The 18,574-nt window shown below is 40.5% G+C and overlaps 1 pseudogene; it reads right to left on the bottom strand.

Moving 5' to 3' along the window:
• LOC118649758 overlaps positions 1-18,574 on the bottom strand; it is a 122,137-nt pseudogene that overhangs the window by 66,506 nt on the left and 37,057 nt on the right.

The following is an 18,574-nucleotide window of genomic DNA, read 5'->3' as shown; positions in this document are numbered from 1 at the left end:
CAGTAAATTCGCAGAGCTTCATTTTTCAAGACGCTTATTGTGACATTGATGGAGATACCAGATGACAAGAACAAAGATAAATGTTGGTGAGATTTATAGAGGGGTCTATGTCTTGCAGCAATGGAGACAGTGGGAAGCTATGTAAATACGACAAATCCTAAATTTTTGCCATGTTAAGAATAAATATTTGGATGGAAACCAAAAAAAGAAAAAAAATAGCTGTCAATGACTTGGCATTAGACTGAAAATTCCTCCTGGATGTAAGCTCCTATGAATCTAATTAATTGTCGCTGGAAGCTGGCACCTACTTTGGGGGCTGGAATGGAATTAAAGTGGTAATCAGCATAAACAGAGGACTCTTAAGAGACAAAGGGGTTCACTGACTTGTTGTTACTATAGTCTTCCCCCAGATTATGAAGTCTGCTTTTAGAGCAAACTACTCAGCTTCAACTCAAGGTAGGAACAAAATAGCCTAGGTGAGGGTGTACTATATCCTTCTATACTTTTTGTTTGTTTGTTTTGCTGCTTCTTTCCTGCTGCTGGTTTTCTGTAAGCCTGTGGCGTTTCCTGGCTGGTTGGTCACATATACTGTACTACCAAGCAATTAAAATGTGTAGTATATGTAACTGGTATAGGTTTCCATGGCAACTGTGTAGATTGACTTGCTCACAGGACGTGGCTAGAGTAAGGGCCTTGGCGCCAGCTCTCTGAAGGGAGCCGGGGTAATCACGGGGTCTTGCCTACAAGGGGACTAGGTAAGAATCAGGCAGCCAGGAGGCTGAATTCCACGTGGTTTCTAATTTAGGGAGGATTTTCCTCTGAGGTAAAAGGCTTGCGTGTTCTTCCTCTTAGAAGAAGGTTGTTCTTCATCTTCTCCTTCCTTGGCTTTGGAAGAGGCTCAGCATTACAGAAGCTCTGCTACGGTTTTCTCTCGAAGCTGAGAGACTTTGGTCACGCCAGGGATCTGCTTTACTTAGAGCACAGTTCTCCGGACTCAGCACTGGGGTGAGGGCCAATGGAGCAGGTACCATTCTGAATCAGTTCCAGCCTGTTCTGTCATTTCTTCTTGTAAATTGTAATTACGTTGTTTTACAAATTATCAATATATCCACATGTCATGAACTGGATTTTTTTAAAGACAGGTTCTAATATATGTATGGCATTCTATTAAATGCAGCTAATAAAATTTACTTGGTCATGTATCTATTAGTCAACACTTAATTATTTCCAATTTTATCATATATAACTTTGTAATGACCATTTTTATATAGAAAGGGTTGTCTGTCTATAATTATTTCCTAGAAGTGGGTGAACATTCTGAAATTATTTAATACATATTGACTAATTTTATTCGCTCTCACTAGCAGGATACTGGGCTCCCTCTTTCTTCATTCTCTCTCATACACTATTTTTGCTTTGGTTCTTTCCAGTTATATCTGTAAAGATAAATAATACCGCTTTATCAGACTTTTTAACATTATTTATGTAGTTGATTTTTTCCCACATGCATAGAGCACTTACATGCAATTTATGAACTGGCAGTTACATTCCCTTTTATTAATAGTGCTATTGTCTTTTTATATTAATTTATAAGAGCTCTTTAGGGCTTATGAATATTGACACTCTTGATTTAGTTTATGGTAATGTTTGTTTAGTCAAATCTATCCTTGCTTTTGTGTTTAATAAAGACTAACCTTTAATAAGTTGAATATTATCAAGTATTTTAATTTATTTAAAATATTTAACTGTGTAGCCATTCAGATATTATATCAGCTTAGTGTGTGATATGAAGAAGGAAACCTGATATCTCTCTCTCTCCCTCTCTCCCTCTCTCTCTCTCACCCTTTCTCTCTCTCTTTCTTGGCAGTTTTCTTTATATAAGTTTTGCATACTTCTTATGGGATTTATTTGTATTTTATAATTCAGTTGCTATTGCAAATAATAGTTATTTCCTCTCTCTATTCTTTAACTTTCCACGAATTTTAAACACCTGCTTCAAAGCTTATCATAAGTTTTCCATTGAGGTTAGAAACAACCTAAAATCTTACCCAAAGAATGGCCACTGCCAGCCTCTCCGTCTAATCTCATGCCTCTCTCTCCTTGTCACTTACTCCTTCCACACAGTGAGCCTTTAGTGGGTACTAGGCTGTGGTAAAGTCTTTCCTACTTCAGAGCCTGTCCATGGTTGAACATTTCCCAGTTCTTTGGCTCTTTCTCACCATGTGTATCTCAATTTACAAGTATCTCATTATCTAAGTCTTTCCTGGCCACTTGTCTACATTAAACCTCTTCCCTTAATAACTCCTAATTATCACTCTGTTTATTTTTGCAGTAACTTTTCAGAATATGTAATTATAAGTTTACTTGCAGATTTTCTTTCTTCTCACACATTTCAAGCTTAATCACTTAAAAAAGAAACACTAAGGTTGGGAAAATTGGACAGATCCCTGCAAAAAAATGAAACTAGACCACCAACTTACACCTTACACAAAAATAAACTCAAAATGGATAAAGGAACTTAAATGTAAGATGGGAAACCATAAGAATTTTAGAAGAATCCATAGGCAGCAAAATATCAGACATATGTCATAGCAATATCTTTACCAATACAGCTCCTAGGGCAATGGAAACTAAGGAGAAAATAAACAAATGGGACTACACCAAAATAAAAAAGCTCCTGCACAGCAAAAGAAACCATCAACAAAACAACAAGAAAGCCCACTGCGTGGGAAAACATATTTGCCAATGTTATATCTGATGAGGGTCTAACCTCCAAAAAGTTTATAAGGAACACACATGTTAACAAAAGGAAGATAAAAAATCTAATCAAAAAATGGGCAAACGACTTAAATAGACAGTTTTCAAAAGTGGACATACAGAAGGCCAAGAGACATGAAAAAATGCTCAAAGTCACTAATCATCTGAGAGATGCAAATCAAAACGACAATGAGATACCATCTCACACCTATCAGAATGGTTATCATCAACAAATCCACAGGATGCAGAAAAAAAGGAACCATTGTGTACTGCTGGTGGGAATGCAGACTGATGCAGCCACTGTGGAAAACAGTATGGAGTTTCCTCAAAAAATTAAAAATGGAACTCCCGTTTGACCCAGTAATCCCACTTCTAGGAATACTATATATCCCAAGAAATCAGAAACACCAATCAGAAAAGACATATATGCCCCTATGGTCATAGCAGCACAATTTACAATAGCTAAGATTTGGAAAGAGCCTAAGTGCCCATCAGTAGATGAGTGGATTAAAAAAACAGTGGTACATCTACACAATGGAATACTATGCTGCTGTAAAGAAGAAAGAACTCTTACCATTCACAACAGCATGGATGGGCATGGAGAGCATTATGCTAAGCGAAATAAGCCAGTCGGAAAAAGATACATATGACATGATCTCACTCATTTGTGGAATATAATGAACAACATAAACTTATGAACAAAAATAGTTCCAGCCCTTACCGGTTTAGCTCAGTGGATATAGTGTCGGCCCGCAGTCTGAAGGGTCCCGGTCAAGGGCATGTACCTTGGTTGTGGGCACATCCCCAGTAGGGAGTGTGCAGGAGGCAGCTGATCGATGTTTCTCTCTCATTGATGTTTCTAACTCTTTATCCCACTCCCTTCCTCTCTGTAAAAAAATCAATAAAATATATTTTTTTAAAAAATAGGTCCAGAGACAGAGAAGCATCAAACAGATTATCACATTTCAGAGGGAAGGCAGGGGAGGAAGGTGGGGGTAAGAGATCACCAAAGGACTGGTATGCATGTGTATTAGCATAACCAATGGACACAAATACTGGAGGGGGGGAGGGCATGTGCTGGAGGGTGGGGGTGGCCAGGGAGAGGTCAGGGGGACATATGTAATACCTTACATAATACTTTAGAAATAAAGAATTTAAAAATAATAAAATAAAATAAAGAGAAGAGAAACACCAAGAGTCTTTTACACGTTACATAAAGAAAAACAATGAAGCCACAGGGATAAAGAGCTATGGCACTGAATGTTAATTTTTATAGTGAGTTACTACACCAGATTTAAGGAAATAGTAATTTTTATTTCTGTTAGTGTAAATAAATGGTGGTATGTCCTAAAATATAAAACCTAAACTCATCTATAACCACAAAACCTACTTCTCCACTTGAAATTAAATTAGGAAAGAGGTTTAAACAATTTGCAATCAATAGAAAAAAGAATGGAAATTTTATTTGGCAAGAATGACAGTCCTCTGCGTGCACTTAAATCTTCACAGAGTTATCTTTCTGAAAGAGTTCAGTTAGGTCTTCAGCTTAAACATTCAGAACCCAATTGCTCTCTGCACTCCCATGTAGTGGAGTAGCTAGACATGTAGGACATTAGTGACCACTCCACTCACTACAGGTGTTTGGTTTTATTTATTTTTTTATTGTATTGTTAGAGATTGGCTGTTCTTCTCAAAGGTGATACCACTGTGGGTTTTGGGGGTTTTTTTTTATAAACTATCAAATGCATCTAAAAACATGTTTCCCTGTGGGGATACTATCCAGTGAATCAGTTTCTTTCTTAATTCACATGTAAAATGTAAACACCCTTTAGGAAGTGAAAGAAGTCTGAGAGCACAGGGTGTCATGACTGTCCGTGCTCTACTGAGAATGAATGCTTGATGAGATCCCACATGCTATTCAATGGCAAGTGGAATGAGACATATTCCAAATTTTATTTTGAAGTCCTGCTCTGCTATCAACCAGTGGATGGATTTTAAAGCTGTTTCCCTTTTCAGTCAATCATTTTACATTTTTCATCAGTAAAGTTTCACCATGAAGGGGATGTCACATCATTACCACTCGGGGGCTTCCAAGCAGCATCCTTTCATATACATCATAAGTTCAATACATTCGTTAGCTCCTCCAAATTATTTGCAAGGGAAAATGACCTTCCTAAGAATTTTTTTTGAAGTTTCAATGATCATTAAAAAACAAAGTGGGCCTCAGTAACTGATACACATTGTACTGGCCCTTGTTAAGAAAGAAGTGACATAAGTTGCTGATCCTATCCTATTAGTTAAATCTAAAGCAACGTTAAGTGGCACCAATTATTATAAAAGAATGAAACCATCCCAGAGAAAGCCAAGGAGGAGTTCTGATGTTCAGAAGGATACCCTAAGGTGCTATGTATTGGGACTCACACTGTGAGGAGTGTAATTAAATGAAAAGAGTAGAGCATGTTCCCTTTGTTTTTCTGCGGAACCAATGTGTTACCTATCATCAACTAACCGGTTACTTATCACATGGAAACCTATGATTTCTCAAAGCTCCTTGACGGCACTGAATTTATTTAATCTATGGAGCCAGCAAAGGCAGGGTTCTTCTGTCTGATGGCATCAGGTAGCAAGAGAAGTGAAAATTAAATGCACAATGAGATTGCTGTGCCTTTAAGAGTAGTCAACAGATTTAAGGGAATACAGGGGTAATGACATGACAGGAAAATAAAAATCCAGACACAGTGAGAAAAACTCAGTCAGATTTCTCCCCAATGCCCCCTCGTTGCCTTTCCCCCACCCCATGCATATGAAGAAGATCACAAGGAATTCAGTGCATACACAGTACTGCAGCCCCCACAGCTGACCTAGCATTTTTTGTGTGAAATGTTTGCACATGTTCTAATTTCCATTCCAAAAAAAAAAAAAAATCTTCATTTGCCCCAACATTCAAAGGCTGAAAGAAATGTAGCTTTAACAATATACTAAAGTAGCATTGAAAGGGTGATTTGTAAAAAAGAAAAAGGGTAAAAAAAAAAAAAAAAAGCAGAAGGAATCAGGGAAGATTGGGGAAGAACAAAACAATAAGAATATACAACACTTAAGAAGAAATCAAATTATAACAGCTTTTTTACTAATGTCTGTTTAACTGTTCTTATGTTTTGCATTATGCTATTTACGTATGTATTGTTGGCCCACATTTAATTTCACTCTCAGCTTCTGCTTCTAGCTTTTCTTAGTTACTGTACTCAGAAGACCTTGTGGTTGGCAAACCACCCACACTTACATATACCCACACATGTATGGTACACATACGTGTCTACACATATACTCAGAGGAAGTAAAAGAAGGACAAGTGATGAAAAAAACACAATGAAATGGAAAAGAGTAATCAGCAAAGTAGAAGTAAAAAAGGAAGAAAAACAAAGCCTGTATGAAAGGAAGGGATGGAGATAATTATGTGGAGGATTAATGGTTCCAATTCATCTTCCAATGACAGAAACAAGGCTTTGCACTCATATTTCTATTGCGGAAGCCTATGCTCTATTAGCTGTAGTGTTCTGCATTTATGTTTAATTTTTAGTTTGTTTATTTAGTAAGTTTTATGTGTGAAATACTGCTATGAACTATGAGAAGACAAAAATTAATTAGGACCTATTCTTGTCTTCCAAGAGCTCAGCCTGCTATTCCCTGCAGACTGAACTCTATACAAAATTTAAGGATATGTGAAGATCACTTTGCAAACACTTGAGTGCCTTTTGTGCACCAGGCACTGTGCAGGGTAGTAGAAATACAAAATAGATAAGTAGGAAGAAAAAGGACAAGACAAGTGATGAAAAAATCACAATGAAATGAGATAGATAAGATGATAGATAGACAGGCAGATGATAGATAGATGATAGATAGATAGATAGATAGATAGATAGATAGATGATAGATAGATAGATAGATAGATAGATAGATAGATAGATAGATAGATAGATGATAGATAGGATAGATAGATAGATAGATAGATAGATAGATAGATAGATAGATAGATATAATCGCAGTCCTCAGATAATGTACAATATGGCTGGAGAGTAGATCAGTCTACGCGGTGAGGGATGAGAACTCCTGGGGGTGAACCTAACTCAAACTGAGTTGGGGGGTAGGGTGGGCATGGGGTATGGTTGTGGTTTTCTTTAGAAAAGCTTTTCTGGGTCGCTTCTGGCAAGGTTAGCAGGGTGATAAGAGCATTGCAGAAGGAGGGTGGAAATACAAAAACAGAGAAAATACATACACTAGAGGCGCCAAAAGACATTTGGTATTGCTCAAAATATTTCCATAAATTTTAGAAAAGCAAAGCCTTCTGGAAATGAAAGCAGGGGTCAAACCTTACATTCCATTGCAAGACATGCAATGGATCTGAGCCTTGACCTCTACTTAATTAGGAAACTATTGAAGGCTTTTTAAAAGTCTAATTGTATGATCAGGTTTTAGTGAAATTTAGATCAACCATTACTCTGACAGCAGTGAGAGAGTATCTGTCAAAAGACGGAGACCAGTTGAGAAGGCTGGAAACGTAAACACCATCATGTATCCAGAAGCTGGGCTGAGGGTGATCTAAGTGTCCACATTCCCTCAATGTTTTTAATAGCCAGGCTGCAGACATCCTGAATACAGCTCATGTAGGTTCTCCAGAGATACAGGTTGTGTGCTTCTGCCCTACATTCAAAACCCACTTGATATGTCTCTTTATGTTCTTCCTATGTAGTTTCTACATTACTCCTAAAATCGTTGAATTGATACTTGTCTGTACTTGGTTCCCAGTCTTGGCTTTGCCCCATAGCCATTGTCTTTTGAATGACTTGTAGATCTATGTGATCTCCAGCTAATCCTTTCATACTCAATGAGCAAGATTGGAGAGTAACCATATGGGTACTGGCAGGAAGAATATAGAAAATGATGCAATAATTTGGATGTGGATTGGCGACTGGTGAATGAGAGATGATGGTTTTTAAATGGAGGCATGAGAAAGAAGTTATCTCTTACAATACTGCCTATGACAATAGAATAGGAGATGGCATCATATACTGATTTAAAAAATGAAGAAGAAGTAGGCATCATAAAATAAGTAAGGAAAGTACATTCAATTTTGCATATGTTGAGACAAAACTGTCTTTGGGATGCCTGATGGCAGTTCCCCAAATAGCAGTTAATTAACTGAAGCTACAGAAAGAGAATTGGGAGTAATAAACACATTAGCAATAGTTAAAACCAGAACCATGGATGAAATCATAAAGATGAATTACATAAAATAAGCAGAGGAGAAATTCCACACATGGGCGTCAAACTCTGGAAGTATGGGCAAAGAAAAGGGAGCATAAAAAAGGGTCTGAGAAGTCAAATGAGATGAGAGTGTTCAAAGGAAAGTGATAATTAGCATCATATGTGAGTGGCATGCAAACTGCCACATGTTCATCGGAATACATGGAAATTATATTGGTGATTTTGGAGAGGAAATTTTCTATAAAAGTACTCGGAGTGGAAGTAAGATTAAATGGGAAATGAGGAAAGGAGGAATTATATGCTATTCTTTAGATTGGCTTGACTATATGGTAAAGTAAAAAGGCTGTGAGAGAAAATGTTTATAACTTAAAAAGTATCTTGTGTTTATATTGAGTAGACAAGAAATTACAGATTTGGAAGAAAGACAATACAATGAATGAGGCAAGTATCCCAAGGAGGCAGGATGACATAACCAGATTCAGGAGTTGGGGTTGACCCAAGAATGAGGAGGAGAATGGCACTCCCTCTCAGGCTGGAGGAATAATTTGACAATGATGGGTAGGGGAATGGAAGCTTTACAGGCCAAGGATTAACTATTTAGAATACAGAGTAAGAGAATGAATGTTTTATTGATCTTAAACCTAAAATAAGTGACAGTAATGACAGGCATATCATTAAAATATTTACTTATTCATTCATTCAAATAACATTCACTGAGTATCTACCATGTACTAAACATTGTGCCAACCACTTGGAAATAGCAATTAAAAAGTCACCTACAGGGGCAGGGAGTGGGAACAGGCTAGAGGGGATCAATGGGAGGAAAAAGGAGACATATGTAATACTTTCAACAATAAAAAATTATAAACAACAAACAAAAAAATGTCACCTACAGCCTGGCCAGCATGTCTCAGTGGTTGAGCATTGATCACGGTTCAATTCCCAGTCAGGGTACATGCCCGGGTTGTGAGTTCAATCCCCAGGAAGGGGCGTGCAGGAGGCAGTTGATCATTGAGTCTCTCTCATCATTGATGCTTCTATCTCACTCTCCCTCTCCCTTGCTCCCTGAAATCATTAAAAACATAATTTTTAAAAAGTCACCTACAAAATTAACAAGAAATTAATAATGAGGAATAAAATTTTTGAATAGTAAGTGTTTAGTGTGATGAGTGTTACAAAAGTAAAGTGTGAGAAATCAGGCTTACGACCTAATTTTTAAACTACTTCAGATATAATAACTTTATCTCACATTGTTGCCAAAAGAAGGAAAGTTGGGGCTGTACTTTCCTACCTGCTCTGCAGCTCTGTGCACCACATTCTCATGTACAATGTACAGTTATATGCAGAGACATCTACAATCATAAAGATGTCTAACATAACTGCTGCCCCAAAACGACTTCGACGAGAGAACAGGTGGGTGACAGCATGGAGTTTCTATAAGCAGTTAGGGAAAACAGTCAATGTTAGCAAACAGCATCCATAGTAACAAGTCTGAAAAATCCCCAAGCGGGTATTTCAGTATTGGTGGGAAAACATTGGCCAGCAGTTAGATTCTAAGAAGCTTCTTCTGACTTAATGGAGCCCCCTCTCTAGCGTGTGTTCCAGAAAACACTTCACTTAGCTCACTGCTCCTGTGAAACATGCCATGGAAGCAGCCTTACTTTATCAAAAAGGATTTAGCCTTTACCTTATGGGTTGTTCATTTAGGGTATGGGTCCCAATCATATACTATTCCTTTGAGATTCCTTCAGTTTAAATATTGGGTCTATTTAAAATATAACTTCCTCTTAGATTTTAAACGACTGCTTTAGGATAACTGAGGGGTTTTTAGATAAAATACCTAATATTTCATTTCCCTCTCATGGTCTCATTTCCCCCAAGGTATTGGCTGTGTCTATGAGGAGGACTCTTCATCTGTGGCAGGAAATGAGTGGGTCTTGAAATACACACAGTGCCTTTGGTTGAGGGGAGGAGGTCACTCCGGAGTTGCTGCATTGGTATCACTTAATCCTTTGCTGTGCTGTGTAGGAACATGAGAGGTGGGGCGGGGGAGGGGTGGGAGAGAGAACACTTGGGTGTCTTCATCCCCTTATAAAGGCACCATTCCCGTCATGGGGCCCCACTCTAATGCCCTTATTCAAACCTAATTATCTCCTAAAGTCTCCAACTCCAAATACCATCAACATTGGGGATTGAGGCCACATATGAATTTTGTGGGAAACAAGCATTCAGTCAACAGCAGGTATCTCTACTCTGGAGGATGTTGTTTGATTATATTTAACCCTTTGTTGTGACTTGCTGACACCTGTGCCTAGAGCCCATGCCCTTTGACATGTGTTTGAGTCCTGCTCATCTTGAGCCCTGACGTGCCAGAAGGGCAGAAAGATAGCGTGTCAGTCTGGGGCTCATCTTAAATCCTGTCCAGGAAGACTAACTGGAAAGACTAGGTGACATAGAAAAATTGGGGGAATCTGCAGAGTCCTAGGAGCTGAGAGAGGAGACATTGCTTAGTCACAGAGATGCAACCCTGCATTTTTAGAATCTTGACTAGAATGTCAGCAATGCCTTGATTTCCTGTCTGTTCAAAGGCATGTGCTGTGTATGACACCAGAAATAATTCAGTGGGTGCGATGATCACCTTTCAGCAATCACTGAATTGAGCATCACCGCTTGCCAGGTTTGCATTAAGATAGCTGGCATCTTTTGCTCTCCCTGTCACTAACATAGAGCTGGAAGAAGGGAAAAGAGCTGCATTAAGAAACTGAAAACATTTACCACACCCCCACAAAGAAATAACTGGTAAGTTAAAAATAGCTGAAAATCTCCACCCTGTGAATTAGCATAGAATAGGGAAATGTTTCAATGGTTATTCCAAATATCCTATATAATAAAAGCATAATATGCAAAAAGACTGAACAGCAGAACAACTGGTCGGCAGGGGGCAGGGCCAGCGAGCAGGCGGTGCCAAGCCAGCCAAGGTGCATGCCAGTGGGCAGAGGGAAGGGATGTCAATGGTGGGGAGGGGGGGCTGCAGTGACCAGAAGCAGCAGAGGGGTGATCGGGGGGTGGGGCCAGCTGCTTGCCATCCAGTACTGTCCCCTGATCGGCCTGCCTGGTCGCCTCCCACAGAGGCCATCAGTCGGATATCCCTGAGGGCTCCCAGACTGCGAGAGGGCACAGACCAGGCTGAGGGACACCCCCCTCCAGAGTGCACAAATTTTTGTGCACCAGGCCTCTAGTCCTGTATAATAAAAGCCTAATATGCTAATTGACCAAACTGCAGAACAACCAGTGGAACGACTGGTCGCTATGATGCACACTGACCGCCAGGGGGCAGACACTCAATGCAGGAGCTTCCCCCAGCCGGCAGGCCCCAAGCCAGCCAAGGCAGGTGCCAGTGGGGGGCCCCCCAGTTACCCCGCTGGTCACCCCACACAGGGAAGCTACTGGAGGTGGCGGCAGGGGGTGGGGCCAACAAGTGGGGGACGCTAGGCCGGCCAAGGTGGGTGCTAGTGGGGGCCCCCCCGATTGCCCCACCAGTTGCCCCACAGATCGGCCCTGATTGCTGTCCAGGCCTAGGGACACTTCCCATGCATGAATTTCATGCACCAGGCCTCTAGTACATCCTATATAATAAAGAGGTAATATGCAAATTGACCATCATGCCCTCGCACAAGATGGCCATCCCCATGTGGGCACAAGATGGCCGCCATAAGATGGCCGGCAGGAAAGGGAAGTTGTGGGCAATTAGGCCAGCAGGGGAGGGCAGTTGAGGGCGACTGGGCTAGCAGGGGAGGGTAGTTTGGGGTGATTGGGCTGGCAGGGGAGCAGTTAGGAGTCGATCAGGCTGGCAGGGGAGTGGTTAGGGTGTGATCAGGCTGGCAGGTAGAAGCGGTTAGGGGAAATCAGGCAGGCAGGCAGGCGAGCAGTCCAGATTGTGAGAGGGATCCGAGATTGGAGAGGGTGCAGGCTGGGCTGAGGGACACCCCCCAAGTGCACGAATTTCATGCACCGGGCCTCTAGTCCTATATAATAAAAGCATAAAATGCAAATAGACCAAACGGCAGAACAACCAGCCAGTGGTAGGCAGGGCCGGTGAGCAGGCAGCACCAGGACAGCCAAGGCGAGTGCCAGCAAGCAGAGGGAGGTGATGGCTATGTGGGGGGGTAGAAGCAGTGACCAATGGAGTCGTAGGGGCAATGGGGAGAGGGCGGGGCTGCGCCAGCTGGTGCCATCCCTGATCAGCTGCCCAGTTGCCTCCCACAGAGGGAGGCCAGTGGCAGTGGCAACAGCGAGGTGATGGGGGTGGCACTGTCCCCTGATTGGCCCACCTGGTTCCTTCCTGCAGATGGAGGCCAGACTGTGGCTTAGTCCCGCTCCCCACAGGGTGCCGGCCTAAGCCATCAGTAGGACATCCCCTGAGGGCTCCCAGACTGTGAGAGGGCACAGGCCAGGCTGAGGGAGCCACCTAAGTGCACAAATTTTTGTGTACCGGGCCTCTAGTCTGTACTAATAAAAGAGTAATATGCTAGTTAGACCAGGAGATCTTCTGGACATCCTTCCGAACAAAGCCATGGTGGCGGGGCCGAGGCAAAGGCAGCTAGGGGTGATCAGGCCAGGAGGGGAGGGAAGTTGGGGGTGATCAGGCCGGCAGAGGGAGCCAGTTGGAGGGAACAGGCCAGCAAGGAGGATAGTTGGGGGCAAGCAGGATGGCAGGGGTGGCAGTTGGGGGTGATCAGGCTGGAAAAGGGGGGAGAGTGGGGGGCAACGAGGCCAGCAGGGGAGGGCAGTTGGAGGTAAGCAGGCCAGCAAGGGGGGGCAGTTGGGGATGAGCAGGCCAGTAGGTACAGTGGTTAGGGGTGATCGGGCAGGCAGTCAGGTGAGCGGTTAGGAGCCAGCGGTTCCAGATTGCGAGAGGGATGTTCAACTGCCAGTTTAGGCCTGATCCCTGTGGAATGACCGGCAGCCAGACATCTCCTGAGGGGTCCCAGATTGGAGAGGGTACAGACTGGGCTGAGGGACAACCCCCCACTGTGCACGAATTTCATGCACCAGGCCACTAGTCTATATTATAAAAGCCTAAGCGACTGTTACAGCAGAACGATGAGAATGACAGGTCACTATGATGTGCACTGACCACCAGGGAGCAGATGCTCAATGCAGGAGCTGCTCCCTAGTAGTCAGTGCGCTTCCACGGGGGAGCACTGCTCAGCCAGAAGCCAGGCTCAAGTCTGGAGAGTGCAGCGGCAGTGGCAGGAGCCTCTCCCACCTCACGGCAGTGCTAAGGAGCAGTGAGTCAAGCGGTAAGGGGAAGCAAGCCGGTGGGCAGTAAGGAGCAAGGGGTCCCAGACTGCAAGAAGGATCCTGAACTGCAAGAGGGCACAGGCCAGGCTGAGGCGCACCCACCCTCCCATCCAGAGCACGAATCATGCACTGGGCCTCTAGTATTCATATAATATGTCCACATGCATATGAAGTAGTCTGCTCCCCAGAAAGAACTCAGGACTGCTTTGCACAGCACTAGGAATGGCCCTGAATGCCAAAATGTTCCTTCAAAATCCACAAAGCTACTGATACACAGTTCACCTGAGAAAAGTATTCCCACAAGATTTCATAAATTGACTTCCTTAAACACACTGCCCAGAGATGAAGCAAAATAGTGGCTTAAGCCAGAAATATTGTATGCATGCTTTTACACAAAATTACATCCAAAGTAGAACACTGGAAATTAAAGATTTATATTAAAATATGCAATTTTATGTTGAAATTTGTTTGCATTAAGTGAAAAATATGCATATGTTCAGAGAAAATCACAGGAGAAATTGCCCAAAAAGTGGCTGATATGGCATCCTAACTTTTTAATTGGGTTGTGGACCAACCAGTTAGGCTAACTTGAAAATGACAATTTTATCTTATTTTATTTTATTTTACTTACTTATTATTTTGTTGTTGGTCCCCTTTTTAATTTCCAGGATGCTAAACACAAGGGGAGCAAAGCACACAGGCCATGGCGAGCATTGCTACTGCGAATGCATCGCTGTCAGTCAGGGGCCATTCTTGACATTGCGCGTAAAAAGATGTGTATTTGATTAGAAACCTCTGATAACCTTCAGATGTCATATCAAAGCCCCTCTCCCTCCAGTCTCTTACCTTTTGTCAGCATTCTGTACCCTCAGCAGGTAATGTCGCTGCCCATTTCATAAAGATTCTCAGGGTCCCTCCCTGCTCCCACACAAAGCCTCCGATAAATCATGTAACCTTCTGGTGCTGGTGTCTTCTGAAGCTGTAGGAAGAGGCCAAATGTTAAGGAATCTGTATTTACTGGGAAATACATTTTCTTTTCCAATAATTGTCACAGTTTGTTTTTTTTAAAAAAAAAAAATCAAAACAATTGAGTGTATGTGGCATTAGGAATGACATCTGAAGTGTAGGTGTTGTTCTGACAGGCTACAGTATTTCCATAATCTGTGGTAGGTATGAATACAGATCAGCAATGCGTCTTGCATTTATATTCATAAGGTTTATTTATGAGTATTGAAAACACAGGACATTGTACACATTTGGGGTTCTTAAAATGCTATTTTAAAGCCATAAGTATGTTGAAACTACAGGCATGATTTTGAGTAGAGTAAAAAAATTCTAGGTTTTTGTTCTTTTAAGTTTAAATTCATGCATGGTTGCATACACCTGGAAACATTATGCAGAACTGGTACAGCAGATAGAGCCTGGGGCCTGCGTATGGCCTTTTGACATGCTGCCTCCTGTTGTTCTGCTTAACCCATGATTCTGGAAGAGCCCTCTAAATGCACTTCAGAGGAGTTAGTGACCATAATGAAGATTGCAGCCTTTCTCTGCTGCACAAGTTGGTATAAGCATATGTGGCCCAAGGCAACAGGGGTGGGAGGAAGAAAAATGCTTTGCCCTCAGGAATTGGACTATCTTTGAACTTTATTCATGTTTTAGAGATCCATGGACGTTTTGCCATTCAAAGAGAAGGGTAAGAATTTTTATGATGGCTTCAGCTGGAAAAGCAGAAGAGTGGGCATTGCTCGGGTCGGCATATTGAACCAGCACCTGTTTTCTTCTTTGATTATGGAGAAGTTGGCATGTAAGGCATTTACAAGGAGAAGCCATGTCATAATACGTGAAGTGAGTATAACCAATTACCCAGCGCATATTATGTATGTGTCCTGCTATGGTCGCATGCTTGACTAGTTATGCCTTTTCCTCTCCTGTATTATCTAATCACAAAAAGGCTAAGACTGCAATAACTAAATAAGTAAATTCCTAATGGCAATGTTAGAAATGAAATCAACTATTCAGTTATGATTATAAGTACTCATAAACCATGTGATTATTTTCTTCTAGAAATCTGCACAAGTATTAAACGACCTAAGTATGTATAGTACCCTGTAAGAATAGGATGTTGTTATTTATATTCCCTCTCTAATATCTACTATGTAAGCAAAAGGAACAAAAACTTTAAAAAAAAAAAACTTAAGAAACTATGAAGAATATCTTCCAAATACAGAGATATCTTCACCAAAATGAAGACGTGCAAAGAGCAAAAACATCATCTTCCATACCTTGAACATAGTACCAATTTCCCTGACACTTAGGGTGTCCTATGGGCCTAAAGAAAAATATTCTAATTGGTAGATTGAGGTCTATATGGTGTCAAAATATCATGTTAGAAGTGGAGAACATCCCTTCTGAAAACTCAGAAAACTCAGATGAGAAAGAGAGAGAGAAAGAAAGAGAGGATTTAAGGAGAGATTCCAAAGATCAGTGTCACTAAGTAGCACTATTTACTTCAACACGGAGTCTAACCCTAGAAGTCAAACACAGAGAAGGAAAATTGCCTAAGTAAAACACAGATAAAAGAAGAAAAAAAACTGCAAACATCTTTCCACTGACCATTGACCAAAAATAATTGAGCTGAGAAATTTTTAAAAAGTGATGGTATCCTATATGATAAAATGCTAACATGCAAATCGACCAAACTGCAAAACGACTGGTCACGATGACGCCCACTGACCACCAGGAGGCAGATGCTCAATGCAGGAGCTGCCCCCTGGTTGTCAGTGTGCTCCCACAAGGGGAGCGCTGCTCAGCCAGAAGCCAGGCTCACAGCTGGTGAGCACAGCAGTGGTGGCGGGAGCCTCTCCCACCTCCGCTGCAGCGCTAAGCATGTCGGACATCCCCTGAGGGCTCCCAACTGAGAGAGGGTGCAGGCCAGGCTGAGGGAGCATGCCCCCCCCCCTCAGGGTGCACAAATTTCATGCACTGGGCCTCTAGTATATATAAAATAGAATATTGATTGGCCACAAAAAATAATGAAATCTTACCATCTGAAACAGTTTGGATGGACTAAGAATATATTACGCTAAGTGGAATAAATCAGACAGAGAAAGACAAATCCTGTATAATATTATTTATGTGTGGAATCTAAATAAAAAAACAAACAAAATATAATCAGACTCATAGATACAGAGAACAGACTGATGGTTGCCAGAGAGGAGGGGAGTTAGGGTTAGGTGAAAAGGTGAAGGGATTAAGAAGTACAAATTGGTATTTACAAAATAGTCACAGGAATGCAAAATACAGAATAGGGAATATAGTCAATAATATTGTGACAACTATGTATGGGGCCAGGAGAGTGCTTGAAATATCAGAGAAACCATTTTGTAAAGCATATGATTGTCTAACCACTATGATAGTCACCTGACATTTATACAACATAGTATTGAATATAAACTGTCATTGAAAAATTAAATTAAAAAAGAAAAACAAGACAAAGAGCTTCATAGAGAGTGACCTGCTCAAGCACAAAATTCTGTCATGAGAAGTGATTTAAGAAAACATACCCTAAGTTACATTGACTTCCCACTAAAATATCTGCATAGTAAAAAGCATTAAAATGTTTTTAAAAGGGATAAATTGGAGAAAAGATGTACAACACAAATACACAATAAGACTAATTTCTTGATATATAAAGATTTCATGAAAATCAATAAGAAAAAAATAAATAATCCCTTATAAGCCTGACCAAAGGACATAATCAGGCAAGACATAAATGGAAATAGCATATAAAGAGATGAAGATTCCCATTCATATGAAATATGTTGATTTTAAAGTTGTGATTAGCAGAGTCAGAATTTTGATATATGACAGTGTTGTAGTAAAATGAGCACCTTGGTATTATCCTAATCATGTCACCATATAGGAATGCAAATTGAAACAGTGCCTTTGTTTAACAATTTGGTTATAAATATTTTATTGCTAGTAAAACCTAAAGATATTCTTGCAAATAGACTTACTTTTAAAAATTGTAATATAAGACACAGACACTGGGGCTGTGGGGGCTTGCCCAGGGTGGGAATGGCTGTGGGGAGGGGGTCAATTGGGGAAAAAGGAGACATATGTAAAACTTTAGACAATAAAGAAATTAAAATTTAAAAAATTAATAATACATATAATGTATAAACTCATTGCAACAAAATTAAATACTGTGAGTAATTATGGATATCACTATGCAAATACATGCATTAGGTCTTTCTAGCTTAAAGGGCTGGTTCTTTTCATAACACCATACTCTCATCAATTTGTATTGGCTAAATTCCTTAAAGTTTATAATTTTTAAAAAGTTAAAAATGTGGCAAATATGCATAACATAAAATTTATAAAAGTGAACATCTTAATCATTTTGTATGTATTTGGCATAGTGATATTCATAATTACAGTATTTAATTTTATTAGTTCTTAATGGGTTTTTGTTGTCACTGTTGAACTATAGAGTTTTCTACATATAAAATTATGTCATCTCTGAACAGAAATAATTTTACGGCTTCTTTTTAATTAGGATGACTTTTTTTTTCTTTTTTGTGAATTAATTGTTCTGTCTAAGACTTTCAATACTGTATTGACTAGAAGTAGCAAAATAGGCATCTTTATTTTGTTCCTGATATTTGAGTGAAAGTTTCAGTCTTTTACCTTTGAGTATGATGTTATAGTAGCTATGGGTTTTTCATAGATGGCTTTTTATTATGTTGAGATAGTTTCCTTCTATTCCTACTTTGTAAATTGTTTTTATTCTGAAAGGATGTTGAATTTTGTCAAATCTTTTGTTTATATCGATTAAGATGATCAAGTGTTTTGTTTTTTGTTCCTTCATTCTGTTAATGTGATGTATTACCTTGATTGATTTTCATATGCTAAATCTTTCTCGCATTACAGAAATAAAAGCCACTTTGTTTTTGGTGTATGAATCTTTTTTTAATGTTTTTTACTGATTTTTAGAGAGAAAAGAAGGGAGAGAGAGACAGAAACAACAGTAAGGGAGAAACATCAATTGGCTGCTTTTTGCACATCCCCAACTGTCGATTGAGTCTGCAAAGTGGGCGTGTGCCCTGACCAGGAATGGAACCGGTGACCTCTTGGTGTATGGGACGATGTTCAACCACTGAGGCGCACTGGCCGAGCTGGTGTATAAATTAATGTGCTGTAGAATTCTGTTTGACAGTATATTTTGAGAATTTTTACATTAATATTTATC

The sequence above is a fragment of the Myotis myotis genome, unplaced genomic scaffold, assembly GCF_014108235.1.
Source record: "Myotis myotis isolate mMyoMyo1 unplaced genomic scaffold, mMyoMyo1.p scaffold_m19_p_3, whole genome shotgun sequence".
Classification (NCBI taxonomy): Eukaryota; Metazoa; Chordata; class Mammalia; order Chiroptera; family Vespertilionidae; genus Myotis; species Myotis myotis.
Note: the sequence above shows the minus strand (reverse complement) of the source record. Positions and strands in the feature narration are given on the sequence as shown.